This window comes from Sinohyriopsis cumingii, chromosome 6 (genome assembly GCF_028554795.1).
Source record: "Sinohyriopsis cumingii isolate HCF-2022 chromosome 6, ASM2855479v2, whole genome shotgun sequence".
Taxonomy (NCBI): Eukaryota; Metazoa; Mollusca; class Bivalvia; order Unionida; family Unionidae; genus Sinohyriopsis; species Sinohyriopsis cumingii.
In genome coordinates this window covers 70,912,263-70,924,344 of record NC_142966.1, presented here as the reverse complement: position 1 = coordinate 70,924,344, position 12,082 = coordinate 70,912,263, and the positions used below count along the sequence as shown (strand labels likewise).

Sequence of the window (12,082 nt, the reverse complement as noted above, 5' to 3'; positions counted from 1 at the left end):
CCACACTGCAGACATCGTAGTGAAACTGTCAAAATGGTTGCTATGGTGGCCATACTGAATGTGGATGATCACCATTTTCAATTACGGCCCACAAGACATCATAAGAAAGTATTCTGTTGAAACCCCTCTGTCAAATTAATATTCAACTCAGGTGTGGCAATAACAAGATTTTCAAGATGCCTGCTGTAGCAGCTATATTAGACATCAGATTGGTACCATTTTCATTTGTCTAACTGGCCTCAGACAACAATTAGCTCTCCTCATGGTTGACCAAATCAAAAACCTGAGTACCAAGTTCAAATGTGTTTCACATATGACTTGTGAAATGATCCAGGTTATATTAATAATAGAAGAGTGGATTTCAAAGTTTATGAAACTGTATAGACTGTTAAATCTGCCTGCTCTGCAAAGAAGATTGTGATGATATAAAATGTAATTTATTTTCATGTCAGTCAAGCATCTTCTGGTTACTTCCCTTGATTCAGTCTGCTTACTATTTTAAAAATACACAAACATGAGTCACTTAACCAGAGAAGAATTCAGAATTTCATGTACTAAGATGAGTTAGTATGTACAGGAAGTTACAATGACCTATCAGTTACAGTAACAAATGTATGATAATGAATGGATATACTCAATAAAGAAGGAAAATAATTGCGGTCTGAGCCAAACTAGACACCATTATAAGCCTCTCAGTAAAAAGCCCAATATTGATATGACCATCCCATATGGAACAGCTAACAGATGAATGACTGACAATGGACGAGAGAAGACAGACCATCTCATAAGCTCTTCTGTTCCAAGACCAGTGCAGCTAATAAAAAGTTATGAATAAAGCTTTATGATTCCTTTACATGTATTTCTTTACAGGAAATCTACAAAGTGTTACAGACCAGACATTAATAAATTTTAATGGTAACTGCATAATTTTTCTGTTACAATATTTTTAAAAAATCACAAGGCCACCATAAAATTTCAACTTTATCTCCATGATTTCATTTTGGAAATTTTTCTCAAGGCCATTTATGGATTCCTACTTAGTGTTGTAGAAGTAGTATTAGTATTAAAAGAAAAAGGGTTAACAGCACATCTACACAATAATGGATATGTGGTGTCAATTAAAAGTAAAGCTTTAATAATTAAAGTATAAAGAATTGTAAAACAATGATACTAGATAAAACCTTGCAAAAAACATAGTCCCTTTGGGAAACATGTATTTCCATGTAGTTAAACCCATACATATGATTTTCTTTTCTTGGTTGTAAGGGGTGGAAGTAACATGATCTCAAAAGATTTTATAGCATTTTGTATTTTGTTACATCTTGTCTAGCATTCATTACTGTTATGAATAATCACTGCTGCAAACAATCCTCACAAAAAAAATTGCTGAGTAAAATGTATTTAAAGATTTCCAAAGCCCCTCAAAATATAAATCTGACACATGGTCAATAAAGTTTCTTTCGAGTGCACAACAGTCCGAACTGATGTTTTGGAAACTTAGGAAATCAGGACAAAAATGGTTGTTTGATTAAAAACCGGATGATTTAAATCACTGATTTAAGTCATAATATAAATCATTTGGAAAAGATAATCAAAAAAGTCTTCCAAATGAGTTTTTTCTTTTTTAATTACTTTTTTCTGTATATGATGATAAACTACACAGATTTGCACACCAGTATACCTTGTATGTAATTAGCATCAGAATGTCTCATATTTAAAATGAGAGTCAATACAAATACATGTTGGATCTGATCAACTAATTGTAACAGCATACTTGAACATTAAATTATTAAAACATTCTAAAATGTATATCCAGTATCTAAATAAACACATGTATGATGATAGACTGTGTTCAGTTAATTTTAATAGTTAACTGTGTATTTGAGACAATAACATTTAGTTCTATATATGTTGTTGGCTTCAAAAGACTAAGTATAGTATGAGAGGCTTTTTTCAATTCCAACTACAAGATAGTTGTGGATTTCAGTTTGTCACTTCATTTTTCTTCAAAGTTAGGTTTTAAAATAACAATTCCAGTATTAACTATAGGGCTGGCGCCGCATGCATGCAATATACGTGCAGCCGCAGATGCAGCATATATGAGCAGCAGGTTCATTTCATCAGGTACCATTAAGAAAAAAGCCTTGACTGATTTTTAGATCCCGGAATCTGTAAATCTCTATATTATTGTCTATGCAATGATTGGAAGAAAACAAGATTATGTCTGACTCCTGGAACAAATGGGTGTCATGTGATATGTAGGACATCTGATAAAGAATTACTGGGAATATCTGTGTATAAAGAGCACTATCATGTCTGTAACCAGACACAGAGCAGCAGTGACATGGAATCCATCCATGTTACTGAGAAACCAGTCACTTCTGTTACTTACATAATATCAAGAAAGTGTAAGGCTTCTCCAATTCAGTCAACATCATAGTAGTTGCTTATGCATGGTCCTGGCACTGACAACTTTTTGATGCAGACACCAGCCAGCATGAAATAGCCTGCTTCATTTATGCCAGCAACACTGTCTTCTAAGGTATGGAACATGAGGAGTTTGTCGAACTTACCAACACGCTATGCCCTGGTTACCAGTCCCCAAGTCAATGTTTTAACTTAATTGAAGTGATTGTCTCAATCTTGCGGTTTAATTACTTTAATATATATCATTATAAACTATTTATATATCATGCTAATAAATAAAAATCTAAATTTATTCTTATATTCATTGAATTTCATTAAAACAACAAAAATTGGATTTAACTCAACATCTTATTTATTAAATTTCTTTGTTTAAATCTTGATTTGTTCCAACTATGGGCCAAACTAATTATGTTATGGTTAATTATGTCTAATATCAAATTAATTATTCTCTGTTTATGTCCTATAATGTATTAAATAACATCTAAATATTGCTATTTGCATTATATTGCAATTTTCACTCAAAATTAAATCTTTTACTTACTTTAATTTTGTCCTAAATCTGAGTTTGGACTTGATTATATGGTTCTACGTAGCTTTTGGGTGAGTGGTCTTCATTCTTATTGCTATCTTAGAGTTGTTCTCTATGTAGAGAACTTAAATTTCTGCATAGAAAACTTTTCTTCTTTAGTCACAATGACCATAACTTTTGACTGTCCAGAATAAATATCCATCACCCTTACTCCAAGTGAAAGTCATCCATAAAGCTGGGTACAAGTCTGTAATTTCTAATTAATGTGATTTTGCAGAAACCAGTTGTCCCCTTTGAGTCACAGTGACCTTGGCCTTTGAATTTTTAACCCCATAATGGGAACAATTCCTCCCTAACCCGAGTGCATTGCCATTCACAAAGTTTAATAAGTATATATTTTAGAACCAATGGTATTGTATGGAAACCATTACTGTAAGCTTGACATTTTTCAATTTCACTCTGGCAATGACAGGCTTTTTCCTTACCCACTGTGCAAACCAGCAACAAAGTTTCATAACCACAAATGGTGGAAAACACTTTTTGTGCAGGAACCATTTTTCTTCATTTAGTCTCAGTGACCTTGACCTTTAACTTTTTAAACCCCCCAAATGTGTTGGGTTCTTTCTTAGGGGGCGCTCACCAGTTAATATGTACTTTTGAGAGAGTGACATAAGTAAGGTGAAGTTGTTTGCATTTACAACATGCCCAATGGAGAGAATGTTGGCATACCTCTATGCTACATTAATGTAATGTGGATGATATTTCTTTGGATATTGTACTTTTGGAAATTGTACATGATCTAAGCACACTACTAACTAAAATGACTGCTCCCTTGTACTGAAAAATCAGCCTGAAATAGTCTAAAGTACACTATCCATAGCAGCTGTTAAAATAGGGAAAATGAATTTTGCCAGACTAGACAATACTAGTTTCTGAAAGTGCAATGAATGACTTACCAAATATATAAAATGTAACAAAAGTTATTGGCTCTTTCTTATACAATTTACCTCTAAAGTTCAGGAAGTGAAAATGACCAAGTGGAGCTAGCACTTTTTTGAAAGGTGCACATCACGAGTAAGGCCAAGCTTTATACTCTATAACCCATATTTATTACACACATCAATCATACACCAAAATTAAGGGAATTAAAGGTTCTTTCAATTATACCTAACATATACAATATTATTTTTAAATAGCCAGTATAACCAGTGAGGAAGGCTGAGGAAATTCTTTTTATTTAAAATTCTAACCCATGCAAAATACAAAACTGTACAGCGCCACCTTTGCAAACACAAAGAGAAAAACTGCTTGAATCCGAGTGCAGAGGTTATCTCCCCTATTACAATGTGTAATGAAGTTCTCTAGATATATTTTAAAATCATGTTTCCATTGTGGTGATTGATATTACTATTTGCACAACACATTAGCACCCATATTTTCATGACTTAAGCAATACTGGCACAAATCAAGCCTGCACATTTCAAGTTTATATCTGATGCTGGTACATAAAATAAAGCAATACAAATTAGGAGTTCTCTTATATTAAAGTTGTGTTTTCTTTGAAAAGGAACTATTATTAATAATACCGTGCATTATAGGCAAAACCAATGTTAGTCAGGAATGGAGTGAAATAGAAACCAGTTTGAAAGATTAAAAAGACAAGCAATTGATATTCAGTCTGGTATTTAAAACGTGATAACCTAGACCATGATATGATAGTGAGATCAAATGGCAGTCAGTGTGATATTTAAAATGTGATAACCTAGGCCATGATATAATAGGGAGATCAAATGGATGTCAGTGTGGTATTTAAAATGTGATAACCTAGGCCATGATATAATAGTGAAATCAAATGGTTGTCACTGTGATATTTAAAATGAGATAACCTAAGCCATGATATAATACTGAGATCAAATGGCTGTGAATGTGGTGTTACTAACAAGCTAATGTCAAAGAACAAATGTACACCACTTCCAACTACCTAGTTGACCTTCCAGACCTGTTTGCAAATTTCTTCTGTAACAAAGTACAAACCATTAGAGATAAGCTTGACAACACAATTTCAATTGACTCATCGTCACCCTACATTTGGGATACAGAATTTCACCAGCAACCATTAGCAGTATTTGAACCTGTCTCTATGGATTTAGTACATACAACTGTGAAGAAGAGTGCACCAAAGTCATGTGAACTTGATCCAATTCCAACATCACTGCTGCCTGAGTGCTTAGATCTAGTATTGCCTTCACTAACTGATGTTATTAATACTTCTCTCTCATCCAGGGAATTCCCATCATTTGTCAAAACTGCCATTGTAAAGCCTCTGCTGAAGAAACTAACACTCGACCATAACGATTTAAAGAACTACCGCCCAGTTTCTAATCTCCCATTCATATCAAAAATCTTAGAAAAGGTTGTTCTATCCCAGCTTGTATCTCATCTGAATTCAAACAGTCTTTTTAGCGATGTACAATCTGCATATCGCCCTTGCCACAGTACTGAACTACGCTTCTAAAAGTAGTTAATGACATTCTCTCTACTTTGGATAGTGGAAAGATTACAGTCCTCACCCTCCTTGATTTGTCTGCAGCATTTGACACAATAGACCATGATATATTACTTCATGGTCTCCAGCATGTATTTGGCATTCATGATACAGCCTTACTATGGTTCAAGTCCTACTTGGTCAACAGGACACAAATTGTATCTGCAAAGGGAATACACCCCAGGCCAGTTGATCTATGTTGTGGTGTTCCACAGGGGTCTGTTCTTGGACCTGTTCTCTTCATTCTATACAATCAGCCACTTTCAAGTGTCATAGATCATCATCCAGTGTCTCACCAATTGTATGTTGATGACATCCAAATATACAAATCTAGCCACCCAACTGAAGTTGATACTACATCCAAGGTGTAGAGAGGTGCACTTCTGATGACATCATGGATGACATGTAACAAGCTGCAGATGAATGATGACAAAACTGAGACCATTCTGATCACAATACAAAGACTTTCTCAGTCACATCCTTTACCTCAAACAATAAATATCAGTAACACCAACATTAAATTCACACAGTCAGTGTGAAACCTAAGTGTCACTCTGGACAGTACTCTCACGTTGCACCAACATGTCATCAGCATATGCAAGGCTGCATATCTTGAGGTGAGACGCATCAGCTCCATTCGCAAATATCTTTCAGTTGATGCCACTAAAACACCTGTATGTTCATTAGTACTTTCAAGACTGGACTAATGTAACTCAATTCTGTCTAGTTCATCTCAATATCTACTTCAGAAACTTCAGAAAGTCCAAAACACAGCTGCGCCGATCATACTTAGAGTACCATGATCAGAGCACACCTCTCCGCTGCTCTGTACCCTACACTGGCTATCCATTCAATCCAGAACCAAACACAAAATTTGTTCTCTGTGCTACGTTTCACTGATGGATTCCAGTCCAACATACCTATCTGACCTGACCCATGTGTACACACCAGCAAGATACTTATGCTCCTCTTCTGACAGTCATATACTCATTATTCCCACTACTAAAACGAAGTCATATGGACAACATTCTTTTGCATAACAGGGCCCAGCAACATGGAATGAATTACCCACTGAACTTAGACACAAAGACACAATGATCCCATTCAAGAGTGCTCTTAAAACTCACTTATTTCGACTGCAAGAACAAACTTAAAGACCTAATAATGTTTCCTACCTTAAATATTCTCAGCATGTTTTTTATGATTTCTAATTTCACGGTATTTTTTTTTTTTAATATTATCATTATATATGGGTTTTTTATGTTATAGGTGTCGTCTAATGTTGTAAAGTGCATAGAGCTTCTAAAGATTAGGCACTACACAAAGTCCTCATTATTATTATTATTTAAATGAATATCCTAAGCTATCCTATAATAGTGAGAAGAAAAGGCTATATACAAGTGGCTAAAATTCAAGACAAGATAAACACAAACTACAAATATACTTCTCTCAGGTAAACTGAACCTTATGCACATCTCTTAGGCCCTACTGAACAATGTCAAAATATTATACTCTTGATACAATGACGTTATTGGAGATAATGGAAATACCATTTTAAGCATTATTCTTTCTTTCAGAGTCAATTCAGGTTTAGGTACATGAGGCATGATAGAGGTAAAATCTCCATATGCACCATATACAGTTTGACCCCACTATAGCGCGCTCCGTTATAACATGAATTTGGATATAGCACGGTCATGGTGTGGCTCCCGAAATTTTACATACATGTATTTTTCTTGTACACACAAAAAAAAAAATTCTTTCTTAAAAGTACGAAGAAAAAAACATAAGTTTATTATCATTTTGGGGAAGAGATCGCGTATGAATAATACAAGACGATCGTGGCATGGCTCCTTGAATTTTATATGTATTTTTCTCGTACACAAAAAAGTAGTTTTTTCTTCTAAAAAGCACAAAAAATAACACATACAAAGTTTATTCTGGGATTGCATAGGTCTTCGCCAATGTCACAAATTTGGATTGTTTTTCCTTATTGGCAGCAAAATATACCATGTGGCAATTTTTGGCTGTTTGAACTTTTATATACAACCATTGGTTTGGAGTGCAGAAATTAAGAGGCTCCAAGAAAGGAAGCCACAAACTGGATATAAATGCGCTGAAAATTATCTATTGTTACATAAACAAATTCTTTGTCCATATTGACAAACCATCTAAACTGTGCATTGTTATATCATAATCTGCTTATCTTGACATCCAGCATGAGTACTGTATGTTGTGAAATATCCGCTTTTTTGTTGTTGACATTTCTGATAATGGAGATCAACTGGAATGGGCATTACCTCGTAATCTATCTTTCATCGGAATTTCGGCCGCTCACTAGTAATTAATATATTTGCAAAGACTGACATTTGTATGTGGATAGTAAATAAAATTCCTATTCTTTTCACTCAGAATTAAACCTTCAAAACACTTTTCTGTAATAATCCCTGTCATCAGACCAGAATACCTGCATTTCTATCGTCCATTGACCCTTTGTTAATTTTCAGATGCATGCATGGATGGCAGCATTATGCTGCTGCCACAAATGTAAAAAACAAAAAAAATACATTTTACTTACTGGTTTATTCAATAGGCATGGAGGGACAGTACCTAGAATAGTCCAAACGATGGCCTATTCCGTTCTTAAAATGTACCCAGATAAAATTGTTTGCTGAAATTTCAAAGGAAACAGAATACCTTTGAAGCACCGATTGTAATGAAAATGTACTCAGCAAATGGAGAAAAAAAATCAGTCTCAATCATGCAATACAATTATTTGATGTTGCCGCCACAATGTGAAATGGGCATTTGTTTGGTTCTCCTAAGCTGTCCTTTAGCGGTGACTTCAATAACGCATGCACCCTTCATCAAAGAAAGCCGACTACAATCTTTCAATAAAAACAAGAACTTTTCTTCAAAGGAAGTCAGTACCAAACTTTGAAAAAAGTGATGGAATATGATGATTTTTGCATTTTCCAACATGTCTGGAACACGTTAACTGTGCTGTGAAAGTTTCCTTTTTGTAGGGAAAAGTTTATGCTTATGAATGCTACCAGTGGTGGCTTAAAATGCAAACTAACTTTTACCGACTTGGGATGTACTGAAAAGTAAATGTACTTCATTATTCATTATGTGATTGTGCTATGTTTTTTCACTGAATTCAGACCAATATGACCTGTGACAAAATTATTGAATATTCTAAAGCTGTCTCAGTGTGCATATTTTCGATGGAATCACTAGTATTGTGGATTCAATGTATATGATGAGGTTCGTGGGTGAGTACATGGTGTTAATACTCTATTCATGCTATACATTAGACATGTATATATAAACAGTATTCACGTATATGTACCAATTCGTGGTTCTCTAAATAAAGTAAACTATTATATATGTCTTCTCTGTTTTCACTAAAGGTGTATTTCTAATTTAATATGCATCAATTTAAGATGGTAACCGTGCCAATGAAGCATGTATTTTACCGCCCACATTTATTATCTACACACACACACCTCGCAATTTTTTGGGGGTACATGCATCATTTTCTTCAACTATCTGACTGGTTGTTTATAACACGGTTCGGTCTATAACGCGGTCAGGTTCTATGGCTCCCAACTACCGTGTTATAGTGGGGTAACACTGTACTGGAACTCTATACCTCTCTAAGCCTGATTTCCAAGACATGTATACACATGTACAATGCAAAGTAAAGCAAACTGATTTAGGTGTAATCAACACAGTCAAACCTGTCCTAATGGTCACTTGTTCATAGCAGCCACCCAATCACAAGGGCCAATCTAATTTCTCCCAGCAAATTTCCTGTATAAATGTCCTTTCTGTAACGGTTATATACCTTCTACATTTAACAGTCAGATGTTTCCTAATCAACACTGGTTTCTCTCTGCCTTAAATGGTCACTAGAGCATATCAGTATAACCACCCTAGTCATGTGCAAATTTGATAAGCAAAGCATTGTTTAGAGAAAGGCATATCATATGAATAGATGTCTATGCATTTCATATCTAGCTTGTACTCACCTAAATCCAGTCACACTCAGCCCAACTTAAAGATGTTAATATGATGGTTTGAAAGTGAGGCAGTTTTCATCCTTATAGTAATTCTTGCTGGATGGTGGGAATAAGTAGCTGTGTTATAGCAGCAACAAAAATGTCACAGACACTGATTAATCATCCTCTGAGTGACCCAAGAAGTCAGTTTTGTTTAAACTTTGAGATACATCCTGTTAACAAATAAAAGACATTTTAGGCAGTCATGAAAACTGTAAAGACTGGATTCTAACAAAAGGTATGAAGGCCTGTAGTGGCCATAAGCATGCTAGTCTGAGCATTTTATGAGTATCACAATCTGACACAACTGTACATGTTTACTGATAATAATAATAATAATAATAATAATAATAATGTCAGTGATGGTCCCCAAGCTCAACAGTTTGGAATCTTTTAGTAATCTCTGTTCATGTCTTTCTGTAAATATTACACATCTATATATATATATATATATATATATATATATATATATATAGAGAGAGAGAGAGAGAGAGAGAGAGAGAGAGAGAGAGAAAGAGAGATGTGCCTGCCTGGCAGTGTTCAATTTAAATTGTGTAATGCAGCTATGGCAAATATACTATAAAACACTATAAAATGCTCACTAGTCACCAATTATGACTGTCAGAAATTGCAAGGTCACATGACTAACACTATATTATATGTCCTGGGTTCCCTCACATACAGCTGAGTGAACTGAGGTGTCATTAAGATGTTCCTTCATAAATTCTAGGTTTATCAGTCTGTAAACATCTAAAATGTATACATACTGTTATTTTCTAAATGTAGCATTTTTACAACAAATGGAGCCTCCTACTGAATTGAAATGAAATATTACACAATGCCTTTCTCTTCAAAGGATACCCTTTTCATCTTTATCAACTGGTATGATAGATACCTAATCTTGGCACTATAATGTTATTCTCTGTCTCTCTCTCTCTATGCCTCTCTCTCTCTCTCTCTTGTATGATAGGTAATGATTCTAGGATACTAAAGGAAAACAAATTCAAAGTAAACGACTTTATTATGACAAAGAGCTGTACATTATACTTAAAGTCAGAATCCTTAGGTGCAATATTTCTGAAATGTTTTAAAAACCCTTTTATGATCTTTAATATGACAAAAAGCAGTATGATGAGCAAGCCAGAACCAAAGGGTGCTGTATTTACATTTCTTAAATCCATTACAGAATATATTCTGAATCTGTTTATATACAAAGAGCAATATTATTTTATTTGCATTGAAGAACTTTTGATAACAAACACTTGTATGAGAAATCTAAAAATCTAAATTCTAAAGATCTACATTGAATTCTTTACTAAATCTGTGTGAATAAATGTTTTAATGTTATGTATATTTACTTTATGTTGCTTGCTAATTTTTGTCATCATTGAAGGTTGTGCCTACCTAATTTGTAATGATTCTAAGAAGTAAACAAGATGTTTAATGAAATTTAAGTTCAAGGCCTTACCTTGACAACAAGTTATTGAGTTTTTCCATTAGAAATAATTAGTTTTCCATAAATATCTGAGGCATCATAGGTCAGATGACAATCTGTACAAATAAGGAATTTGGTACACAGTTATTACTTGAATCCTCTTTCATATCTGTCTTTGGGAATATATATGATCCAAGTTTAAAGTTGTGTTCATATATAATTTAAGAACAATAATATAAATTATTCACTGGAATTACAAAGTGTTCATTGACTTTTTGAACTAAAACACTTCTTTTGGATTACTGAGGGCTCATTCAAACACATTCCAAATTATATCATTGTGGTATATCTGGACATTCAAGATTTTTAGAATTCATTCATTCTATACTTTTGGACTTGTGTCATTGAAGATTATTTGGATTTAATTCGCAATACTCTGGGTTTCTCTTACATTGTTACTTTGCAATTTACAGAAATAAATTATTTATTGAATTTTACTCAAACTGTTGGTCTCACTTTTCTGTTACATGGTTCAAGACAATGCAGTCGTGACAGCAGGTACTGCTCATGTTGAAAACGATGGATACATATGGATCAATCAATAAAAAATGAGTATTCCATTACTTTGCGGCGTATTTCGTATTAATGTATACATAAGTAACAGAACGCTCTTAATGATAAAATAGTACTCAGAATCAGATGCAAGAACGATAACCCTTTCACCACTGTGAGATAATAGGTAATCAACCAAAAAACATTTATTGGATTTTGAGTTTTCCATTTTGGGATATTTATGATAAAACTTAAAAACTTCTGTTCATTCTGAGAAAAGAATTCCAACTACAAAACGTAATTAGACGTGTCGAGGTTTTTTAAAGAGTTCGACCGTGACTGATTATGATAACTACCCTAGTAAAGAATACCAAACGCATTCGCATATTAGTCACTTGTGCTGAAGCTTAACACATAAATACGACAAATGACATAAACCTTCAATGACAGCCTACTTGTAATGCGATGTAGCGCACTTTCATTGAATAACTACGTTACATGCTTCGCAACACAAAGCTTTGGTATGTTCC

At 34.1% G+C, this 12,082-nt stretch overlaps 1 protein-coding gene across 1 annotated transcript in view; it reads right to left on the bottom strand.

The window, feature by feature from the left end:
* LOC149797170 (uncharacterized) overlaps window positions 1-9,732 on the bottom strand; it is a 110,189-nt gene extending 100,457 nt beyond the window's left edge. The window contains exon 1 of the mRNA XM_089960726.1: window positions 9,536-9,732. The gene's annotated coding sequence lies outside the window, so the exon portion shown is untranslated. The remainder of the gene's footprint in view (window positions 1-9,535) is intronic.
* Between the last annotated feature and the right edge of the window lie 2,350 nt (window positions 9,733-12,082).